The sequence below is a fragment of the Harpia harpyja genome, chromosome 9 (assembly GCF_026419915.1).
Source record: "Harpia harpyja isolate bHarHar1 chromosome 9, bHarHar1 primary haplotype, whole genome shotgun sequence".
NCBI classification, from domain to species: domain Eukaryota; kingdom Metazoa; phylum Chordata; class Aves; order Accipitriformes; family Accipitridae; genus Harpia; species Harpia harpyja.
In genome coordinates, this window is record NC_068948.1 from 7,887,153 (window position 1) to 7,906,605 (window position 19,453).

Genomic DNA, 19,453 nt, shown 5'->3' on the forward strand with positions numbered 1-19,453 from the left:
ATACTCAGCCGGAGACAAAGGAAAAAGATAAAATGCTCATGGTGCTTATGAGTCTTGTCAATCTCTGGTTTTAGAGTTTTTCTTATACAAGTAGTTTATTTTGACTAATATCAATCCTTAATGCCTATGCCATGCAAAATCTCCTGCTACACGTGCATTTAGACATCAGAAGTAATATTTTGGAAATGAAACATTTCCATTAATTTAGACAACATCATCAAATTCAGTGGGAAAGAATGACTGACCCATATAAATACTGGCTGGAACAAGAGTGCATGATGAAGCATCTCTTACTGATTAGTAGATTTGCTCTTCTGTATGGTATTTCCCAACATCCTTAATCAAGCCTTCTCTGAAAGATTCCAGCAAGATTCAAAGAAATTCTTGATTTTGATAAATAGGTTGTCAAACAAGGTTAGACTTGCAATGTTTTTAACCATCAGCTGGACCTTACATTCTCACTGCAGACAGACATTAAGTCCTACGTAATACAAAAAACCCCAAACCCAAATGTACTTCCAGAGAAATGATGTATTTTGCTATGAAAGAGTTGGCAATCTGATTTGAAAAAAAGCTGCTACCAGCATATGAGGTGATCTCATTCTGAGAGGGTATACGCTCTTTGTAGCCTGCTCTTCACAAATCTATGTCTTTCTGTGGTATAGCACAGAAGTACGTAGCTCTGCAGTAAATACAGGCATTGGAAGTCATCTTAAATACACTTTCCAACAGGATGCCTTCTTTTGGCTTCCATTTCAAAATTTCCACGTAACATGAAAATGCACTGAATCACCGGGAAAGCCAACGAGAAAAGCTTGAGATACAAGACTTCTTCTCCACCAAGCACAATGAAATAAGGGAAATTACAATGTCAATCAGTGGAGGTGAGAAGATAGCAGGAAAACATCCTTATGTGTGCTTTGCATAAAATAGAAATGAGGCTTCATTCAACCATTCCTGTTCTCCTAAGTTATTCCATCTGCAGGACATCCATCAAGAGCATTTTCCCCACAATGTTGTCCACTAGAGCAAACTCCAGTTCAGAGACACAAGAATTCTTGGTTGCATTAGCAAATTAGCGAATTAGTTGCTAATGATGATTAGAATTTGTATAAGTGATGTCTGGTAGAACCTGGAATCAGATCCTTAAAGTATGCAATTTTTTTACGTTATGCTGTAGCCATCATAGAGGAGATAACTGCACGTGAGGCTGCCGTATAAATTTCAAACCTTTCCAATATGCATCTTTAGGATTAAGTACACATTTTTTCAAATGCTTCAGTGATTATCTTCAAGTACATAGCTGCTGTTTTTCAATGACAATTTTTTACTTTCACAAATAATATTTGGATTCGTTGGAGGCAAGCAAGACTCCAGTACAGAAAGCAAACATTAAGGAAATAAAATACCATCACTTCTTTTGTCCATAAGAGACCTTTCATGTGGAACACCAAAAATGAGCATTATCTTCTAATACCTACTGGAGGATTTCAGCCAGTCCAAGTGAAAAGAATAAGCACTGCATCATTGGTATATTACACTTCTAAAGTATTAACCTCCTTTTGATTTAGAACTGATACCATTTCATACTTTATCCACTCATTCTGCAGGTGTATGCTAAGCACGGAGGATGTAGGCTCGAAAAAGCACTGAAATGAAGCAGTGCTCAAAATAATGGGAATGCTTCTTCTAAAGTTAGAGACTTGATTTATTAGAAATGGTTCATTTTTCCTAATTAATGTGAGCAAAGTGCCTAACAAAACTAGAAAAATGTCTCTGGTTTGGACTCCACTGAGACTAATACTCATCCTTCACACTTCAAAGGGCAAAGTTGGGTAGAAGAAAAGAGGGAGCACTGGTTTTAGTCTCAGTGACAACATTAAAAAGGGCCATTTAATGTTAGTATGTGAGCCATGGCTGATGAACAAGTTCTATGTTTTCGACTTAAATTGTAAATAAATCTTGAAGATAAGTTGAAAAATCTTGCTATTATCTCATACCCTTATTTCTCTTCACATCCTAAGAGACAGACTTAGAAATATATGCAAATATTTTTCCTAGCACTGCAACTAAGTGGTGCTTCTATTTTCTGGCAGATAAAATGAAGTATAGAGTCAACATTCATCTCTGCAAGTGAATCTAAATCAGGATTAGGTATCTAATGATGGGAGTCATATTGCCCACCTTTAGTTTTTTAAAAGGTACCTGTCTAAAGTAGACAGCTTGAGACGTAGATTTACTTCACAGATAATAATCTTAGGACATGTCTAAGCATAACACACATCTAACAGTTTTCACTTCTCTCGTTCTAGCCTTCTTTGCTACATTAAGCAACATACCCATTCAGTGTACTGCCTCTGCCAAAGCCCATTCTGGGCTGCCTCACTCTGTATATTTGTCAGGATTGTGCATTGTATTCCAGGAACCAACAAAACACCAAAGTCCCTCTGGAGATCTGGCTCAGAATGATTTGCCAACAGGTGTGACCCATGTCATTGTCTGCACCAGAATTAGGGTTTCAGGAGACCTGGATTCCAGTCCAAAGCACAAAAATTACTCTTGCGAGAGGTATCTAATGCTCAAAAAGATGTAGAATCCTTCATCTAATTTGTATGTACTCTGGAGCCGCATGTAAAAATCAGCCAACCAGTCCCTCAGCAACTCCAAATGCTGAATGTAGTCCTGGCATAAGAGCAGAAGGGGACAAGACAATGCCTTCTTCCCCACTGTTTGCTGTTTGACTTCCATATAAAACGTCCCAGGTAGACGGACGGCTGCCAAACTTCATGAAGTTAACCCTTTATATAACTCTTGTGCAGACTTTAGCTCAACTATTTATCAATGCTACTCACATTGTCAAATGTATATTGATGTATTGAAAGCTGTTCACTTACCAATTTTCTTTTCTCTAGGCTGAAGTCATGCCTCCAAAAGTAGATTTCTTTCCAAATGTACAAATCATCTTGTGTCAAATTATGAGAAACTTTGACAAACCACTTTTGGTAGTGAAAACTCCAAAACATGTCTTCTGGCTTGGCCTTCAATGGCACAAACAGTATGGTAAGTATTTTGATTTTGGGATTTGCCAGAAGGAATGTAAAACTGTAACAAAACTGTAAAGCTGTTTTTGTCATCCTGCCAGTGGGATGTGAAGAAAACACCTTGTCTGAAAGCAAACAAGGAAGGGTTTGAAAGTGCAAATAACAAGGCTGGGATGTGTTGTGTGTGTCAAACTAGTAGATCACTGACAGAACTTGACACTCCTCTTCCACGTGTTACTTAAGTTAAAAACCCTAAACTTCCATAGATCTTTACAAAAAGAATAGCAGTATTGACAATACTAGCGTGGATCCTAAAGATCTTGTTCTGTTTTGACATCTAGTGTAGTCTTGCTATCAACATGATTTGGTATCAAGAGTTAGTCAAGTTGGCACCATTAGCAATAATTTAACAAAGTCTATCGAATTAACTTTTAACTTTCCTACATGCTCAATTCAACTTATTAAGAAAAAACATTAAAATCAGTTTAACTGAAGGTATTCATATGGTACTTTTCTTTTTCCTTGATTCTAGTTAAAAGCAAATATAACTCTTAATGGTATGCATTTGTAAGAAAGCTGCGGGAAGTCAGGTAGAAAATGACTAACAAGGAAGACTAATGACACCAATAGCAGTAAAATGTATAATAAACTGAAGAATTACTATTTGATAAAGTCTTGCATTCATACACTCATGCATACATACTTTTTCCAGTCACACTTATGGCTGTAGCTTATAATTATGTTTAAGTGTTAAAATGCTGTGTAAAATTTCCTTCAACAATACAATTTTGCACTTTACTGTACTGATGTTACTGCACAAGTAGTTCTAAGTTTTGGTAAGTATGTACACTAACTGTAGGTCTGAAGGCCATCTTTACTAAAAACAATTAGAATATTACTTCTAGCTCTGGGGGAAAAAACCTTTAAAATCTGAACTTTTCTACATAAAGCTTGAGGTTTCATTTCAGAAATATTTTTAAATTCTGTTTAGTGTGAAAATAGGACCACCACCACCACCCCCTCCCCCCCCCCCCTAAGATAAAGAAGCCAAGAATGCTTCATCCCAGGTAGACTGAGCTACGGTATTGAAGAATGTTTGACAAACTCATCCCTTTTTGTTAGTGAATGAGCAGCAGATAGGTTTCAGTTTTTACAGACATCATAGAATCATAGAATCATAGAATCATTTCGGTTGGAAAAGACCTTCAAGATCATCAAGTCCAACCATTAACCATGCCCCCTAAACCATGCCCTGGAGTACCCTGTCCACTCGCTTTTTGAATACCTCCAGGGATGGTGAATCAACCACTTCCCTGGGCAGCCCATTCCAATGTTTGACAACCCTCTCAGTAAAAAAATTTTTCCTAATATCTAACCTAAATCTCCCTTGCCTCAACTTGAGGCCATTTCCTCTTGTCCTATCTCCAGACACCTGACAGAAGAGACCAACACCCACCTCACTACAACCCCCTTTCAGGTAGTTGTAGAGAGTGATAAGGTCTCCCCTCAGCCTCCTCTTTTCTAGACTGAACAACCCCAGATCCTTCAGCCGCTCCTCATAAGACTTGTGCTCAAGGCCCCTCACCAACTTGGTTGCCATTCTCTGGACACGCTCAAGCAGCTCAATGTCTTTCCTGTAGTGAGGGGCCCAAAACTGAACACAGGACTCGAGGTGCGGCCTCACCAGTGCCGAGTACAGGGGAACAACCACCTCCCTGTTCCTGCTGGCCACACTGTTCCTGATACAGGCCAGGATGCGATTGGCCTTCTTGGCCACCTGGGCACACTGCTGGCTCATATCCAGCCGGCTGTCAACCAGCACCCCCAGCTCTTTCTCTGCCGGGCAGCTTTCCAGCCACTCTTCCCCAAGCCTGTAGCGCTGCATGGGGTTGCTGTGACCGAAGTGCAGGACCCGGCACTTGGCCTTGTTGAACTTCATACAATTGGCCTCAGCCCATCGATCCAGCCTGTCCAGATCTCTTTGTAGAGCCTCCCTACCCTCAAGCAGATCGACCCTGCCTCCCAACTTGGTGTCATCTGCAAACTTGCTGAGGGTAATGTTCATTATTCAAAACCCTGTAGTGAAAAGTTTATTACAACGTATGTCTGCCTACAGCTTGTTCATGAATGAGTACCTGGGATGTTTTGAAAGTGATCAGCCTTTTATTATTCACTCTGTGGGGTAACTGAAACTGTCAATATTTAAAAAAGTAATTTCCAATTCTAATTTGCTAGTTTTTGGATACGAATCCAGTAGAAAATATATTGCTGCTGACACAGGATAGAATTGCACCCAGTTCCTTTTTTAAGCAATTTGGCTCTGGGTTCAAGTAGTAGATCCTAGCTCTGGCATTGTAAAATGGGGTTCTATCCCACAGTAGATGAACTTCTTAAGGTCTGTGCGAAGAAATTTCCAGTTCAACAAAACCAGTTAAACTTAAATGTTTGTGTGAATAAATGTCTGTGCCCCCCCCCCCCCATTTCCTGCTATTATTGCAAGCAGAAATTTGTTAGGAGGAACATTCTCACTAAGTTGATAAACAGGCTTACATATAAAGACAGAGTGCTTCAAGAAGTACCCTCTGTCTTCCTGGCACTTCAGTTATGATTTATCTTGCCCTGGATTAAGACACAAGTTAGCTATGTAATACTACCAACATCATTCCTGTTCTGTGACAAAAAAAGAGAACTTCATACAGTAGAACTGTCAGTCTTCCCTAACTAAATTTATCTGTGAGCATACAGAAGCACAAACCCATATCATAACTACAGATTCATACAAATGAAATATCTGGACAATTCAAAATGTGGTTTACAGTTCTGGTATTTGTTTCAGAATGTTATTTTAGCAATACAACAAATGCATCAACAGTCAATTCAGCTTTGAGCCTGATAGTAATTGGAAAAAATATGGTACCTTCATAATTCCACATGTTTTTCTTTATTTCATGATGTATTTTGTGTATGTACATGCATGGAGATGGAAACTAAAACATTCACTGGCTACATTCATCATGTTTTGCAAATGGGGAGTTGACGGTGTTTGGAACTCTATCATTTAAAAAAAAAAACCAACCAAAATCACCACCCTATTTAAACACAAATTTGTATAATTCCAAACTGTATGTTCAAAAGCATTCACGGTCAAACTCTGTCACAGAATTAATAAAGAAAAAAAATAAATTCAGATTTTAAGGTGCTCCAAAGTTAACAGCTAGTTTCTGGCTAGTTTCTGGCTTGACCTTACCCTAGAATTCTCCTTGTGGCAAAGCTGTCACAGTTATCACTCTTGGAAATTATTCTTTTTCTCCCAGAATTAACCATAGATCCATCCAAAACAATGATCAACCCACAGTTCTTTAATGCAATAAACACATCAAAATTCAAATGCGTATGTAACAAACACACACGTGATAATCCTTTATGTTATTTATGGCCTTTTTTTGATATGAGAATAATTGATTCAAATGGGTAATTCAAAAAGGTAATTTACAGTCTGGCATCTTGCTTTTAAAGCTTTATTTTACTAACAGCCACCAAGAGAGTAATCAATTTAGTGGTGAGGCAGAGCTAATAATTCCATAGAAGTTTTATAATGTCATTATGCTTTAGCATGAAGTTTTTACTTATGCCTGTCCTTAATTTGTGTAATGAGGGATATTTATTCCATCAACACATTTTTTTTTCATTGCATGATACATTGAATATATAAAGAAATATAAAGTTGATCAACAAGCGAGTAATTATAAACTACTAAGTTACTTTCTGCTTACCCTCCATTTTTATTGCAGCCTCCTTTTAAACCTACTTCTGAATCTGATGAACAAATTCCTTCTCTATATGGCATTCTCTTCCCTTCTTTTAAGTGCTTTAATATGCCAAGTCTCTCTTTTTCAGTCATATAATTACAATGATTAGACTTTTTTCTATCCATTCTAACTCTTAGGAACACAGTACTGTATGTAACCTTTCAGTATTGCTTTATGAAAACAAAGGCAGCTAATATGTTTTGTAAGGAAAATTACAAATTAAAGAACTTCATGTACTTTTGGCATCAGTTTAAGTTTTCTTTATTATAGTGTTCAGAATGGTATTTAGGTAATACATTTGGAATCAAGTAGTGTAAAAAATACAGTGGACATGTTAAAGGCTCAGTCTCGTTACTAAGATGTGTTGCCATGGATTGTTTACAAATATCCAGATGTTCTTGAGCTTACCTTGAATCTGTTTTGAAAGCCCAAGGCCATACACGTGTGTTTTGTTTCTCCCCATTCTGTACAATATGTACTAATAATATGCTATAATTGAGAAAAAAATATTCAAATTAAGAAATATGGAGGTAAAGAAAAAGTATATTCGACCTCGCCAGCAAAAGAAGAGGCCCACATTTATTCTTTTCTTTACACATTCTCAGGAAGAGATTAAGTAAATGCTGGACAAGAACCAAATGAGATACTGTTCTACAGTTTTAAGGCTAGCTCACACAGTGCCTAAGCATATCTATACACAGTGCCACTGGTGAAAAAGAAATGAAAAAGGAACTGAGATGGCTGAAACAAAGTTGTGCAATACAGTGGGTTCATGACCTACTTTAAAAATGAGTCATCTACTACTTTCACAGCTGTTCGCTGCTGTGAACTGGCCAGGATATTCCAGTGTACAACTTCTACTTCTTTCTAATTTAAAAGATAATAATAATTTAAAAACATAAACAAACCAAAACACAAACACACATTAAAAAAATCCATTAATTTGTGAATAAGTTTGGTTTGATTTTGAATTTAGTTTTCATAAAATGAAAATATGAAATCAAAAGTAATTTCAAAATGGAAAATGATACTCTTCCATTCTACAAGCAACAAAACAGAATACTCACACCGCTTGGTTGGAAAGGGCTGCTCAAAGTAAATGAAACATAATTAAAATGTCTCTCAAACTTCTTGCATTTGACAAATCACACCTTCCTCCAACCAGAGAAAATGTTCCCTCAAATACTTCCATTCAGGCAATCACAACCAACATCACTATTTTCTTACAGACCTAGAATTTAGCAACAAACCACTCTGTTATCAAGTTAGAGCTTAAAAGGACCCCAACTGAGTGATTTCACTCCTCGTTCTCCTGGACCTTGTGCTCTAAGGAAGCCTCCAATTATTTAGCAGATAAGATCAACCAAATTTTGGAAAGACTTTGTACAGACCAAAGTATTAGAAACTGCACCAAGCTGCAGACACATTTTACTTGAGACTTTGACAGAGTGGTTTAGGTAGGATTTTTTAAAGAGGAATGGATAAATAAGGAAAATGAATGGATCACTTGCAGCATAGAGGAAGAAATTGTAGGTATGTTCAGCGAGGAGGTTAACTTATAAGGAAAGTTTTGTTTTTTCCACTCAGAAGAGTTGCTAGGCTCTAAATACCCTTTTTCCCTCACTAGTACTCTGCAAATTTATTTATACAGCCACTGAACGTCCACCTGAAATACACAGCACACTGTCAGCGGTTGGCTTTAGCAAGCAGACCACATCAGCAACCATTCAGTACCAAAGTTTTAATGCTATACCCTCACAGCCCTGATATAGGTTTACTCCTCCTCTTTCCTCTGTCCCAATCTGTTTAATGTATTACTTGAAACTTTAAGACTCTAATGTGAAGAACACCCATGTCTCCATAGTTCTGGCACCAGTACATAAAAATGTCATTGTCTAATTTTGCAAGGATGCATATTCCCAGCCAAACTGGATCTATGTAAGACAAAGGGGAATTATACTAGTCAGAAAACATTTTTAGGAATTTGTTTTTCTCAGTGTTTCAAAGTATGCCATACTTTGGCTACTGATAGAACAGCTTATGGCAGCTGTCTCCTTCGTAAATGAGGGAATTACAGCAAGGAATCACCTTTAACATTTACATTTTTCATTTATTTACTAGTAAAAAAACCTATTAAAATGCTTTATAATCAGGAAATAATATAGGCTGGACAAGGCTTTTCTGTTGATGCTTCCCCACCACGAGTTAGCACAGTAGTAGTCTTTCTTAAGATGCATTTTATTTCATTACAGCTGGTGAAAATTTACCACTTGCACACATACTGTTGCTGACATATGCGAATAACAAATAATGGCTTAGTGGTTTCTCTATAGTCTAAGAAACAAGTTCTTCTGGGTTATGAAATACTACAGTTCCAGTCAAAGGAGCTGTACTTCACCACTGCCATTTGTCACATTAGAACACTTCTTACATGTATGAAGAAAAAAAAAGTTTCTTTACTCTTTTCCAAATCATTGTATTCCTGTGAAATTTTGTATCCCAAAAGTTTTGCCTCAAATTACTGCCTGAGCAGAAATCCTCAGCTTCTGCTTTTTCTAGTCACAGTTTATTCTTGTTCTCTTGATTGTTATTTCCACAATTTAATCCTTCTTACCAACAGCAGCAATGAATGTAAGGCTTCTATATGCCTCTAAAATTATATTACCTTCATCCTCTGTGACTGTGTCTATATCCAAGTCACCTTTATTAAGTAACTCCCCAGTGCAAGCCCTACAATGCATCAAGGAACAGATGTTTTGAGTGTCTGTACAATAGTTATTGGGGTATTCTGTTTATTTTAATGGGACCCTGGATCCTTGTAACTGCAAGGAACATTCACACATTTACAAAAGATTTTATAATGCATTCCAATGAGAAACCATAAGCAGATGCAGCTCTTTTGCATTCATGCCATAAAGAAATGTTTAAGGCCAGAATGTGGAGACACAATAGAATGATTCAGCCCCATGAGGAGACGTACGAGATTTCACTTCTCCTGAGAGCCACATGATTTGACATGGGTTTAAAACAAACTTTAACTATTAAAGAGTTTCTTGTCAGAAAATGTTCACCTCATTCCCTTCAGAAAGGAAAGATAAAAATAGCTGACCATTCCTATTTTCCTGAAATGGTCCCTATGCTCTCATTTTTGTATTTACTTTCCCTCTCTCACCCTGAAAACTGCAACACATACATACTGAGTTAACAAGATAAAGGGAAGGATTTTTAGCAGCAGAAGAGATAAATGCAATGGGTAAAATACTCAAAGGCACGATGCTAGAAGAAAATATGACTCAGCAAGCATTGCACACAAAGATTCTAAGGCCTTATTGAAACAAATTCCTATTGAGCTGAGTGGTAAGTAGATACTTAAGAGAATAGTACCTTACTTCTAAAGACACATGCAAAACATTCCTACTGTGATTATAACAAACTTTACTGGTCTTAAACCACCCTTTCCTCTTACACTAGCTACTGCTGCCATCAATGCTTTCTGTCCTCATGCATACTGCGGTAAACACTACTCCCGTTGTCTTGGTAGGGTAGGAACTACCTGAAACTCTAGCTACCTCATCTCTGTTTTTACAGAAATTTACTTACCACCAAAACCAGTCCTGCCTCATTCACCTTCCTGTTCCTTCTTCTCAGTCCTGCCATGTAAGTGCTCATGCAGACCTGGACTGGGCCAGATTAAGGGGCTGATCTTTCTGAAAATAAAAGATATCTTTGATTTGAATCATGATGTGGCTGCATTAATGCTACTTCCAGCAGAAGAAAAGCCCTGGGAATGAGCAGGCAGAGAAAGGAGAGATGGTGGGACTGCCTCTTTCAGTAGTGGCATGGATTTTGGTCAGACCAAAGTGGCTGTCTAACTATGGACTTATACTGCAGGTGAAAATAAGCCATTAGAATGGGTGATTCTTTGGGAATCACTTGGAGCTTCACAGGAGGGCTGTAACAAGAGGGGCTCACCTGAATAACTGCTTTCAGCTTCCTTTGGTAAAGGGAAATAATGTAATATCTGGGGGGAGGCACATAACATTTATTTCAAACACACCCCAGTTGTTAATCAGCATCTACATTATTGAAGTCCCTAGCCCTTTTGACCTCCCAAGTCACATATAAATAAAATACTCTCTTCCTTCCTCCTTCTTACCTCTTCCTACTCTCCCCTCCTACAGACAACACAGATACCCTCCTACCACAATGATCTAACAGGGAGAGCCTCAGAGTTGATACCTCCTCAGTTAGACGAACACAGAAGATAATAAAATTTATTCTCCTGGCCTGCCCCTCCCTCTTATTTAGGACTAAGAATGTCATTAATTTTTATTAACATACTACGTTAGCCTAAATTTTAAAAACTTAAAATGTTTCTTGACACCTTTGCAAAACAAACATCCCTTTGCAAATTTGAGATAAAAAGCTTTGAACTCCTGAACATTTTTTTTAATGCAAAGTGCTAACAACCACAGCAGACCATGGAGAGTAGCACCACAGAAAATAAACATGAGCAGCAGGAAAGAAGAGGAGGAAAAAAAACCCTCTTGCGTGATTCCTCCCTTGGCTTTGCAAAAACGTGCACTTGATATGTGAAGAGCTCTGTCTGAAACCATTAATAACAAAAACAATCACCAAATGAAAGAGCAGCCTTGCAAGCAACCATCCATAAAAAGAAAGCCAGTTAATTAAACAAATCACAAGCTATCTCCAGACTGTCTCTCTCACTTTAAAGTCCTCAGTGCAGAAAAGAGAAGAAAAAAATCTCATCAAATGATATAATCATAACAGCCTCAAAATAACTCACACATATTTCCAGATAAATCACTTCTGAAATACTAAGTGCCTGGAAAAGCTTAGAGGGAAATTGCACCTTAGGTGTAATTCCTGCTTCTTGGAGGGGCTTTGGAGAATAGTGGATCTTCTTTCCCTTCACTAAATGTTTATTCCTACTCCTTAAATTGTCAATTTTTAATATAAAACTTTAATTAATCTCTAGATTCATTTCACTTGATGTTGCAGGGCCATTTCACTATGTCTCAGAAGGCACTTAATTGGAATTGAAGGCTCAGGGTTAGAAACACAACATTTATCCCTTGCCAAAACCTTACAAAGCTTTCTCGGTAGGGCCAGGCAGCCACAGCTGAACTGGAGAATTGGCTGCATGAACATGGCTAAAGGCAGTACTGACCCTATGCACATTATTGCCCTGATGGAAAAGGTAGCAGCGAGTTAATGGAACTGGATGTGCATTAATTCTTCTGAGATTATACACTGTGATGAGACTCTTTCATCAGCTTCTACGGGTCATAGCAGCTGGTAGGAGCCTTAACAGTGTCATTCCATTATAAGGCTATTATTGATCCAAAATCTAATTTGAAGATCAATTTGGATTGGAATCAGAACCCAATATGACAATGATTTCAGAGCAGATAAGAGGTAATTTACTCCTCTGGGTGCCAGAAATCAATTTTTGGTTTTCTGTACTGACCCAGCTGCCAAAAAAAGGAGGAGGAAAAAATAAAAAGAGCTGAGGATAACGTGCAAATAAAGGATTATAGTAATCCAATCTGGAGGTGATAAAAGTATAAACCCGGCTGCAAACCCATCTGAGGTAAACAAACATTTAATCCCAGCTAAATATCTCAGATAATGGCAAAAAGGCTTCATGTTATTTTTGATGCATTTGGCTAATACAAAATACAGCTTTGAATTCAAAGCAACTCCTTGCATTTCTCACATAATTCTTTGTGGCAGGCAGCACCCGGGAAGCTCATGTGGGGATCTCAAGACTCATCACTACCACTTGTATGATAGCTGTGCTGGACACACTGGCAAATCTGTGTTAAAGGGCTAATATCCAGACTCATCCAGGCTGTTAGGAGTCAGAATCACTTTGACTATGTCTACATTGTAGGGTCCTGTGGCTTTTGTTTTTATCCTCATCCCCATGCACCCAGTTTCTTCCCAAAGAAAGGGAGGATGCGCAGGTAGCTGACACATCCCCAGCTTGCTCGCCATGTGTGTCCAAACCCATCTTCACCAGGAACAGGGACCTCCGGGTATGCACTGCAACATGTACCTGCTCCATGGAGCAGATACGATGACTGTGAATCCGGTCCCAAGTTACCTTGCATATCAGAGCAAAGATCTTTGCGAACTTACAGGCACTGCGCAGCACCTGCTGCTGTCAACCTCAGCATTGGGAGACATTGAGAGTAATGTATACTGAGGCCATTCCTGTGCCAGGGAAGACAGGGCAAACAACAGGCAAGAGGTGACATGAAAAACTGAAGGGACTTTTGCTCGAAGTTGTTGGCAAAGCTGAGAATTTTCTGCTCTCTACAGGGCTGGCCCTTAAACCCTTTTCACTTTTATTAAGTGCAGACGCACTGCAGAGATGCGAGACTTAGTTATCTACAGTGAAACTGGAAAGGGTTTTTTCTTCTTTTTTTTTTTTTTTCTTTTCCTCCAGACAACCACGGTGGAATCAGTTTTATTCAGATTTGGCTGTAATTGGAGCGAGGCTCTCACTGAATCTAATTTCAGCTGGAACTAATTATAGGGGGAAAAGGTCATAAATGTAAGATGGCTGCATAACTATGTTGGAAGAATATTGACATCATATAGTATTAACTCTGCTCCTGTAAAGGCCATAAATACTCGACTAAAAACAGCCATTAAGAGACAGAACAAAATGTACCTATTTCTTTTGATTAGAGGGGGGAAAATGAGGGAGGAGAAAAATCTCTAAAGGGAGATTTAAAATCATACAATAAAGAAGTGCTGCACAAAAAAAAAAAAAATTAAAAAAACCAATCAAGAAATAGAGATCGACTGCCTCAGATGAAATCCTGAGCCATACTAGAAACAAACAGCACTACTACATCCGGAATAAGCCCTATTCAAAATCTAACAGGAAAAAATTAGTTGCAATAACAAAACCAGCCATATGATATCACCAAGACTGATAACCAAGCTAAAACCAGCACCAGTGATTCCACACTATCATACCATGTGCGAATGTTGGACACATCAAGCCACATCTTAAAGAACATCTCTTATTTTTTCTTCCTTAACGCTCGGCCCACTGGCTCCAAAATGGCTGCCAAAACCAGCCTGAGAGTGGGGCTGACCAGGGCCGTGCTGCAGGTGGGCGAGGAGGCCCTGTGCCCTCTGCCCCTGCCACCTCAGTGCTTTGGGTGCACGCTGCCACTGAGACCACCCCAGCACCCCCTCTGTGCCAGGGGAACCCCTGTCCTGCCTTTTGGAGAAGACTTCCACCCCTTTTAGGTGAGCGGAGGAGACCATGCCAGGCTCGGTCCCTGCTTGCCACTGAGGCACTTGGGCAGCCAGCAAGGGACTTCTCCTCACATTCTTCCTCACCGGAGAAGGGAACCAGCATGTATGACAGCTCGGTATGAGCCCAGTCCTCATGGAAACTGCCTGGATTCGCTTCTCACCTGAGCCTCAGAGGCTTCAGGACATTCCTGTGAGGAAACCCACAGGCAGACCCGGCCAGGACTCCTCATCAGGAATCTTGTTAAATGTTTCACAGAATTTTCTGATGGATTTGATTAAATGAAGAACTTCAGCATTTTCTCTATATGTATGTTTTCTTGTAATCAACACAATACCAGTACAAGCAGAACGAGATTAGAAGTGAGAGTAAATTATACATGTAGCCTAAATTTTGACCATAATTCATTTCAGTTAGTCAATGAATTGTTATTTAGACATAGCTGCACACTTACTCATCTTTCTGAAATTAAGTGCTGCTTTGGTACTTAGATTTACAGAAGCTCAATACCTAAACCAGTTACATGGTCTGCTTTAGCCCCGAGGCTGAACTGTAGTGATGACCCAAGTCAAATTAATAAACACAGAAGCCTGCCAGACATCTCGTGATGAGCTGCACTGCAATGAACCTTTGTAGATTCTGTAGTAAGCAGCTGAAAGTAATTTATGAAACATCAACTGAAATAAGTCAGTAATTAATTTTTCTCTCTTTCTCTCTTGGCAACCCCACAAATGCATGACACTATCGGGGTCTGAATCAGAACATTTTGCAGTCAGTGACTCTGACTGCAGTCTCTCCGTCGAAGCCGTATGTCACAGGAGCAAAGGTTCACACTCAGACTGTGCTTCATGTCACCTTCTTCTCCCCTCACTTCAGTGTGAAGCAAATTCCTACTAGGTTGATGGAGGTACATAAAGAGATCAGGTAACCAGTCTGCCTTTGACACAGCACAGTGTCTTCCTAACACTGTTTATTGTTGCATCTCTGTCAATGGAAAATCATGTTTCCTTTTGGGTCACTTGCCACCCCTGAATTCCTTCTGTGATCCCCAATTTACGGCCTTTTTAATAAGTAATCTCAGTTGCCATCTATTGCCGTCAGCTGATCTCACCTATGTTTTCTCTCTGCTGTGGCCACAAGGAAGAGAATAACTTGTCCTTTCAATAGAACACATTTAATAAAGAGAAAGGGGACAATGATTAGCTTCTCAGAAGTACTCGTGACAGACTCAGGACCAGATGATCATAAAACAAATGCTAGAAAAAGTGGAAAGTCAAGATCAAACACTTCATCATGAAAAGGAAGAAGGTATTTTAATCTATACTTTGCTCTCCAGTCATTATTATACTTGCTGGAACATTAGTTCTTCAAATTGCTTTTAATTACATGGCCTAGAAATAAATATGCACCACTATTAGCATGCTCTCAGGTTGAATACAAGGGGTACTCACTTTCATTCTAGTCAAGGCACTATTCCAAGGTGATTTATACTCTCATTATAGGCTGTTGCCTTTCCTATGTAAATTTGTAATCAAATATTCTAAACAGGTGGTGACAAATAATTTGGGTAACTACTGCTAGCAGCCAAAATCACAGCCATAGGACCTCCCAAGTCTAACAGGAGAATTTTATGCACACATATGCACATGCACATGAACAGCCCACACAGGTACATTTCCATGTTACCAAACCTTCTAACAACTTTTGAATACATGAACCCAACCTACATCAAATTGGTGACAAAATTCTTTTACTATGCTTAATTTAGCTAACTTCCCTCTTATTATATAAGCTATCAGGACAAAAGGAGCACTAATTAACTTACTGAATTTTTGATCAGATGTTGCAATGATAATTTATTGTTTTAATAGTCTGTTCTAGAGTGGATTTTTTAGAAATGTTTCACAGAGTGAACCAACAAATTAATATAATAATTATAATCCTTTTGCATGATTCAAATATGTATCACTCCGTGTTTAAACACCCTTTCAGTGCAACAGTACAATGGAGAAGCATCTTTCCTACACACAAGAAGTCCTTTGCTGATACACCATCAATTAGTTCACATACCATTCCCAAAGGCAGTGTTTAATATTTTTGTTATTTAATTTTTTTTCTTAAAATTTAGGAGATCAGATTTAGCTTCAAAAGGATCTTCTAAAAACAGTATCTGATTTTATTTAATTTCTGAGCAAGTCACTTTTTGGTTGAGATTCCAGGGTTAGACATCCACAAGCTGTTTGAAATGTGAGGAGTACTGTATAAAACTTTACCTGGATGGGAAAACTGCAGAGGATCAGGTGGGCTAACCTGCTCTCTTGCAGCCAGTCCTGTTTTTCTGCACCAAGCTAGTCTCAGAGTAGGACAGAATTCAGGAACATTAGGATGCCAAACCCTGGAATGCTTATACTGAGCATATCTGGGCATTACAGAGTCCCACAGAAACAAAAAAGGAAGAAAGAGATTGCCTTTTCTAATGACACAGTACAATTTGTACAGAACTGTTCTGTCCAGATTCAACACTTCTCACTCTTGACTCTCTGCCTCTGCATGCAATTGTTAGTCTTTTAAAATTCCAGCCTTAATGAAATAGGTAAGCTGCAGAAAAGATTAAGCTGAAAAATACAGCAGGAATACAGAATGAGGACAGGTGATTGATCTTTTGAGTGGATATCCAACAGTGCAATGAAATTCTCAGGCTGGTTCTTCTTTATTTCGAAATGGGTTTGATTCAGAGGGATTTTATAGCAGCTAAATCATGCAGTTGGCACAGATTGTGCAAGCTTTTCAAGCATGTTATACTCTGAAAGATGTCACATTTGGCAGAGGCAGTAAAGCTCCACGAATTTATTGTTGTTTCCCATTGAACACCAAAATCCAGGGCATCAAAAGATGATACAGCACACGTTACAACACTATTGTGTCAAGTCACCTGCTACCCTGGCTAGCATAAACCTCTGGTGGAATGCTATGAAATGCCAAATGGAAGCCACCTGTGTATGAGGAAAAAGAAGGTGTAACTGTGTATAGACTAGTGAGTGACAGTTGCAAACTCATTCTGTGGTCCTGTAGACAAACTGCACACAAGCAATTCACCTGATTTTCAAATCCATCTTTTAAATGAATGCACTTTAAGACTGCTCCCCAAAATAATAACTTTACTTTCAGGACTAGTATTTTTAGAGACAGTAGGACTTCTCATGCATGCTGAATTATAGATATGCTGAAGTATTTCCAGAATCAGGACCATACATTGGGTGTTTAATTACTTAAGCTATGTGTTATGGACAATTGCGTTTCTCATAGTGAAAAAGAGACTGTTTTATCAGCAAGTTTAGCTTGTGTGAACATAGTGCTAACTAGCTCTGTACAAAAAGTGTGTAAAGGCACATGAAATAAGACCAAAATAATTTGCTTATTTTTTTTTTCTTTTTCTGTCCTAAACAAGCAATAAACCAAACAAACTGAAATTTCACCACGGCTTAGTAATCTCTACTAAATTCCAAGTGAAAGCCAGTCCATTTTCAGTCAAAAGTGGAGCAGAAAAATGTGACTAGAAAAAGATTAGAGTGGCTTCTTTAACACCCATTTTTCTTTCCACTCAACTTGAGCTAACTGGAAACATTGCAGAGCATGCTTGAAAACTACATAATGATATATTCAAAAACCAAAACAAAAAGCCAATTTTTCATAGACCAAGACACTCCTATGTAAACAATCAACAGAAAAAGCTATTTGAAAATTTATCACGAATTCTCTGAAATGGATATAAGGCACAGCTGCCCTCTCATTATTTCCTATGAATCTATAAAGTCAGAAAAAAATTGCTGTCTTTTAAGATTCTGGAAGCCTCTTTCTTTAATAATTTATGTTGAAGGCTATGAGAAATGTTTAAGAAGCTTGTGCTTTTGTTTTCCAATTCTAAATATCTAGTCAGGAATTCAGTATCTCAGCAAGTACATGGCCACCACCTAAGTAGCTATACTATGAGCAACCACTGCAAGAAAGCTCAAAAGAGTGTTCTAACCCTCAGTTTAACCTTGCAAAGAGCCTATTCTCACTACTGTTGGATATACAAAAGTAGCATTAATAGAGTTCGGGGTGTGCAATTTTTTTGTGCATTAAGAGCATTACAAAGGTTTTGCTATGTACATCAGAAATAGGTAAAACATATCCAACATCCAAGTTTCTCATTATGGGAGATATTAGATTAGATTGTTATTCACAACAGAGGAATGTCACACTTTTCTGTGTACTCTAGTTCAGCACTTTTCTAATTTTCATGGACCTCAATTTACATTTGTCAGTGTTTGAAGTTAGATGATATTGGTCTACTCAGGAAATGAGTTAAAGGGGAGAGAGGTCATTCACCTTTTGGGCAGTACCATACTTTGATGATGCATAAATAAAGCACAGCATGAACGTGTCAGCAAAAAATGGATGTCCTAAAGCCCTTTGATGCAAAGGATGATGTTTGTTAGAAACAGAAGGTTAAATATGTGGAAACTGTAAGGCTGAAGTGATGATGTGAAGAGAATCTGGCTAACGTCTTAGCAGAAATCCACCTTGTCATTCACTGTGAGCTTACAGACATGGAGATTTCAATAGATTATCAATGCTGATTAGTGAATGTATATGGAAATTACGTTTACAAGCTGAATTGCTAGCAGCCTGTGGTGTATGAAGCCTAAAGAATTGGTATTCCTAATGGGCCTGATACAAAGACCTGTCAGTACTTTTTTCATTATTTTAATGGGATTCAGATAAGACCCTCAGATGTTAAACTCCAATAAAGGGGCACCTGTGTTACCTACACTTACAGGTTCACGCTTCTAGAGCAGGTTGTACACATTGCCACATGTTACTTCAGGCTAGGAGAACTTCGCAAATATTTTTTCCTAAGCATTCAAAAACATTTTCCTAAAGCTGAACGGTAGAGCTAAAGATAAAAATCCTTGGATTCTTAACTCAATTTATCCAAATATTAACTTGAAAATGGTTCAGAACTTTTTCCAAATTTCTGACGCAGCTTCATTCACCTTCGTGGCTGCAGTTTAGAATCAGCTGCGGTTACACAGTATCTTACCAAGGCATCCATACATCTAAATGAAAATGAACACATTCTTATGTACTCCCGCCTTTCTGTTTAAACTTTGTCAATGGTTTGAATGAGCACGAAAGTCTAACATCAGAGCTTACGTGCATAAAAATGATCTCATAATAAGCATGCCACAGGTAAGCTGCCCAACAGTACATGGCAGACAACCTTGAGCACACAGTTTTAGACCTTCACACTTAAGCTT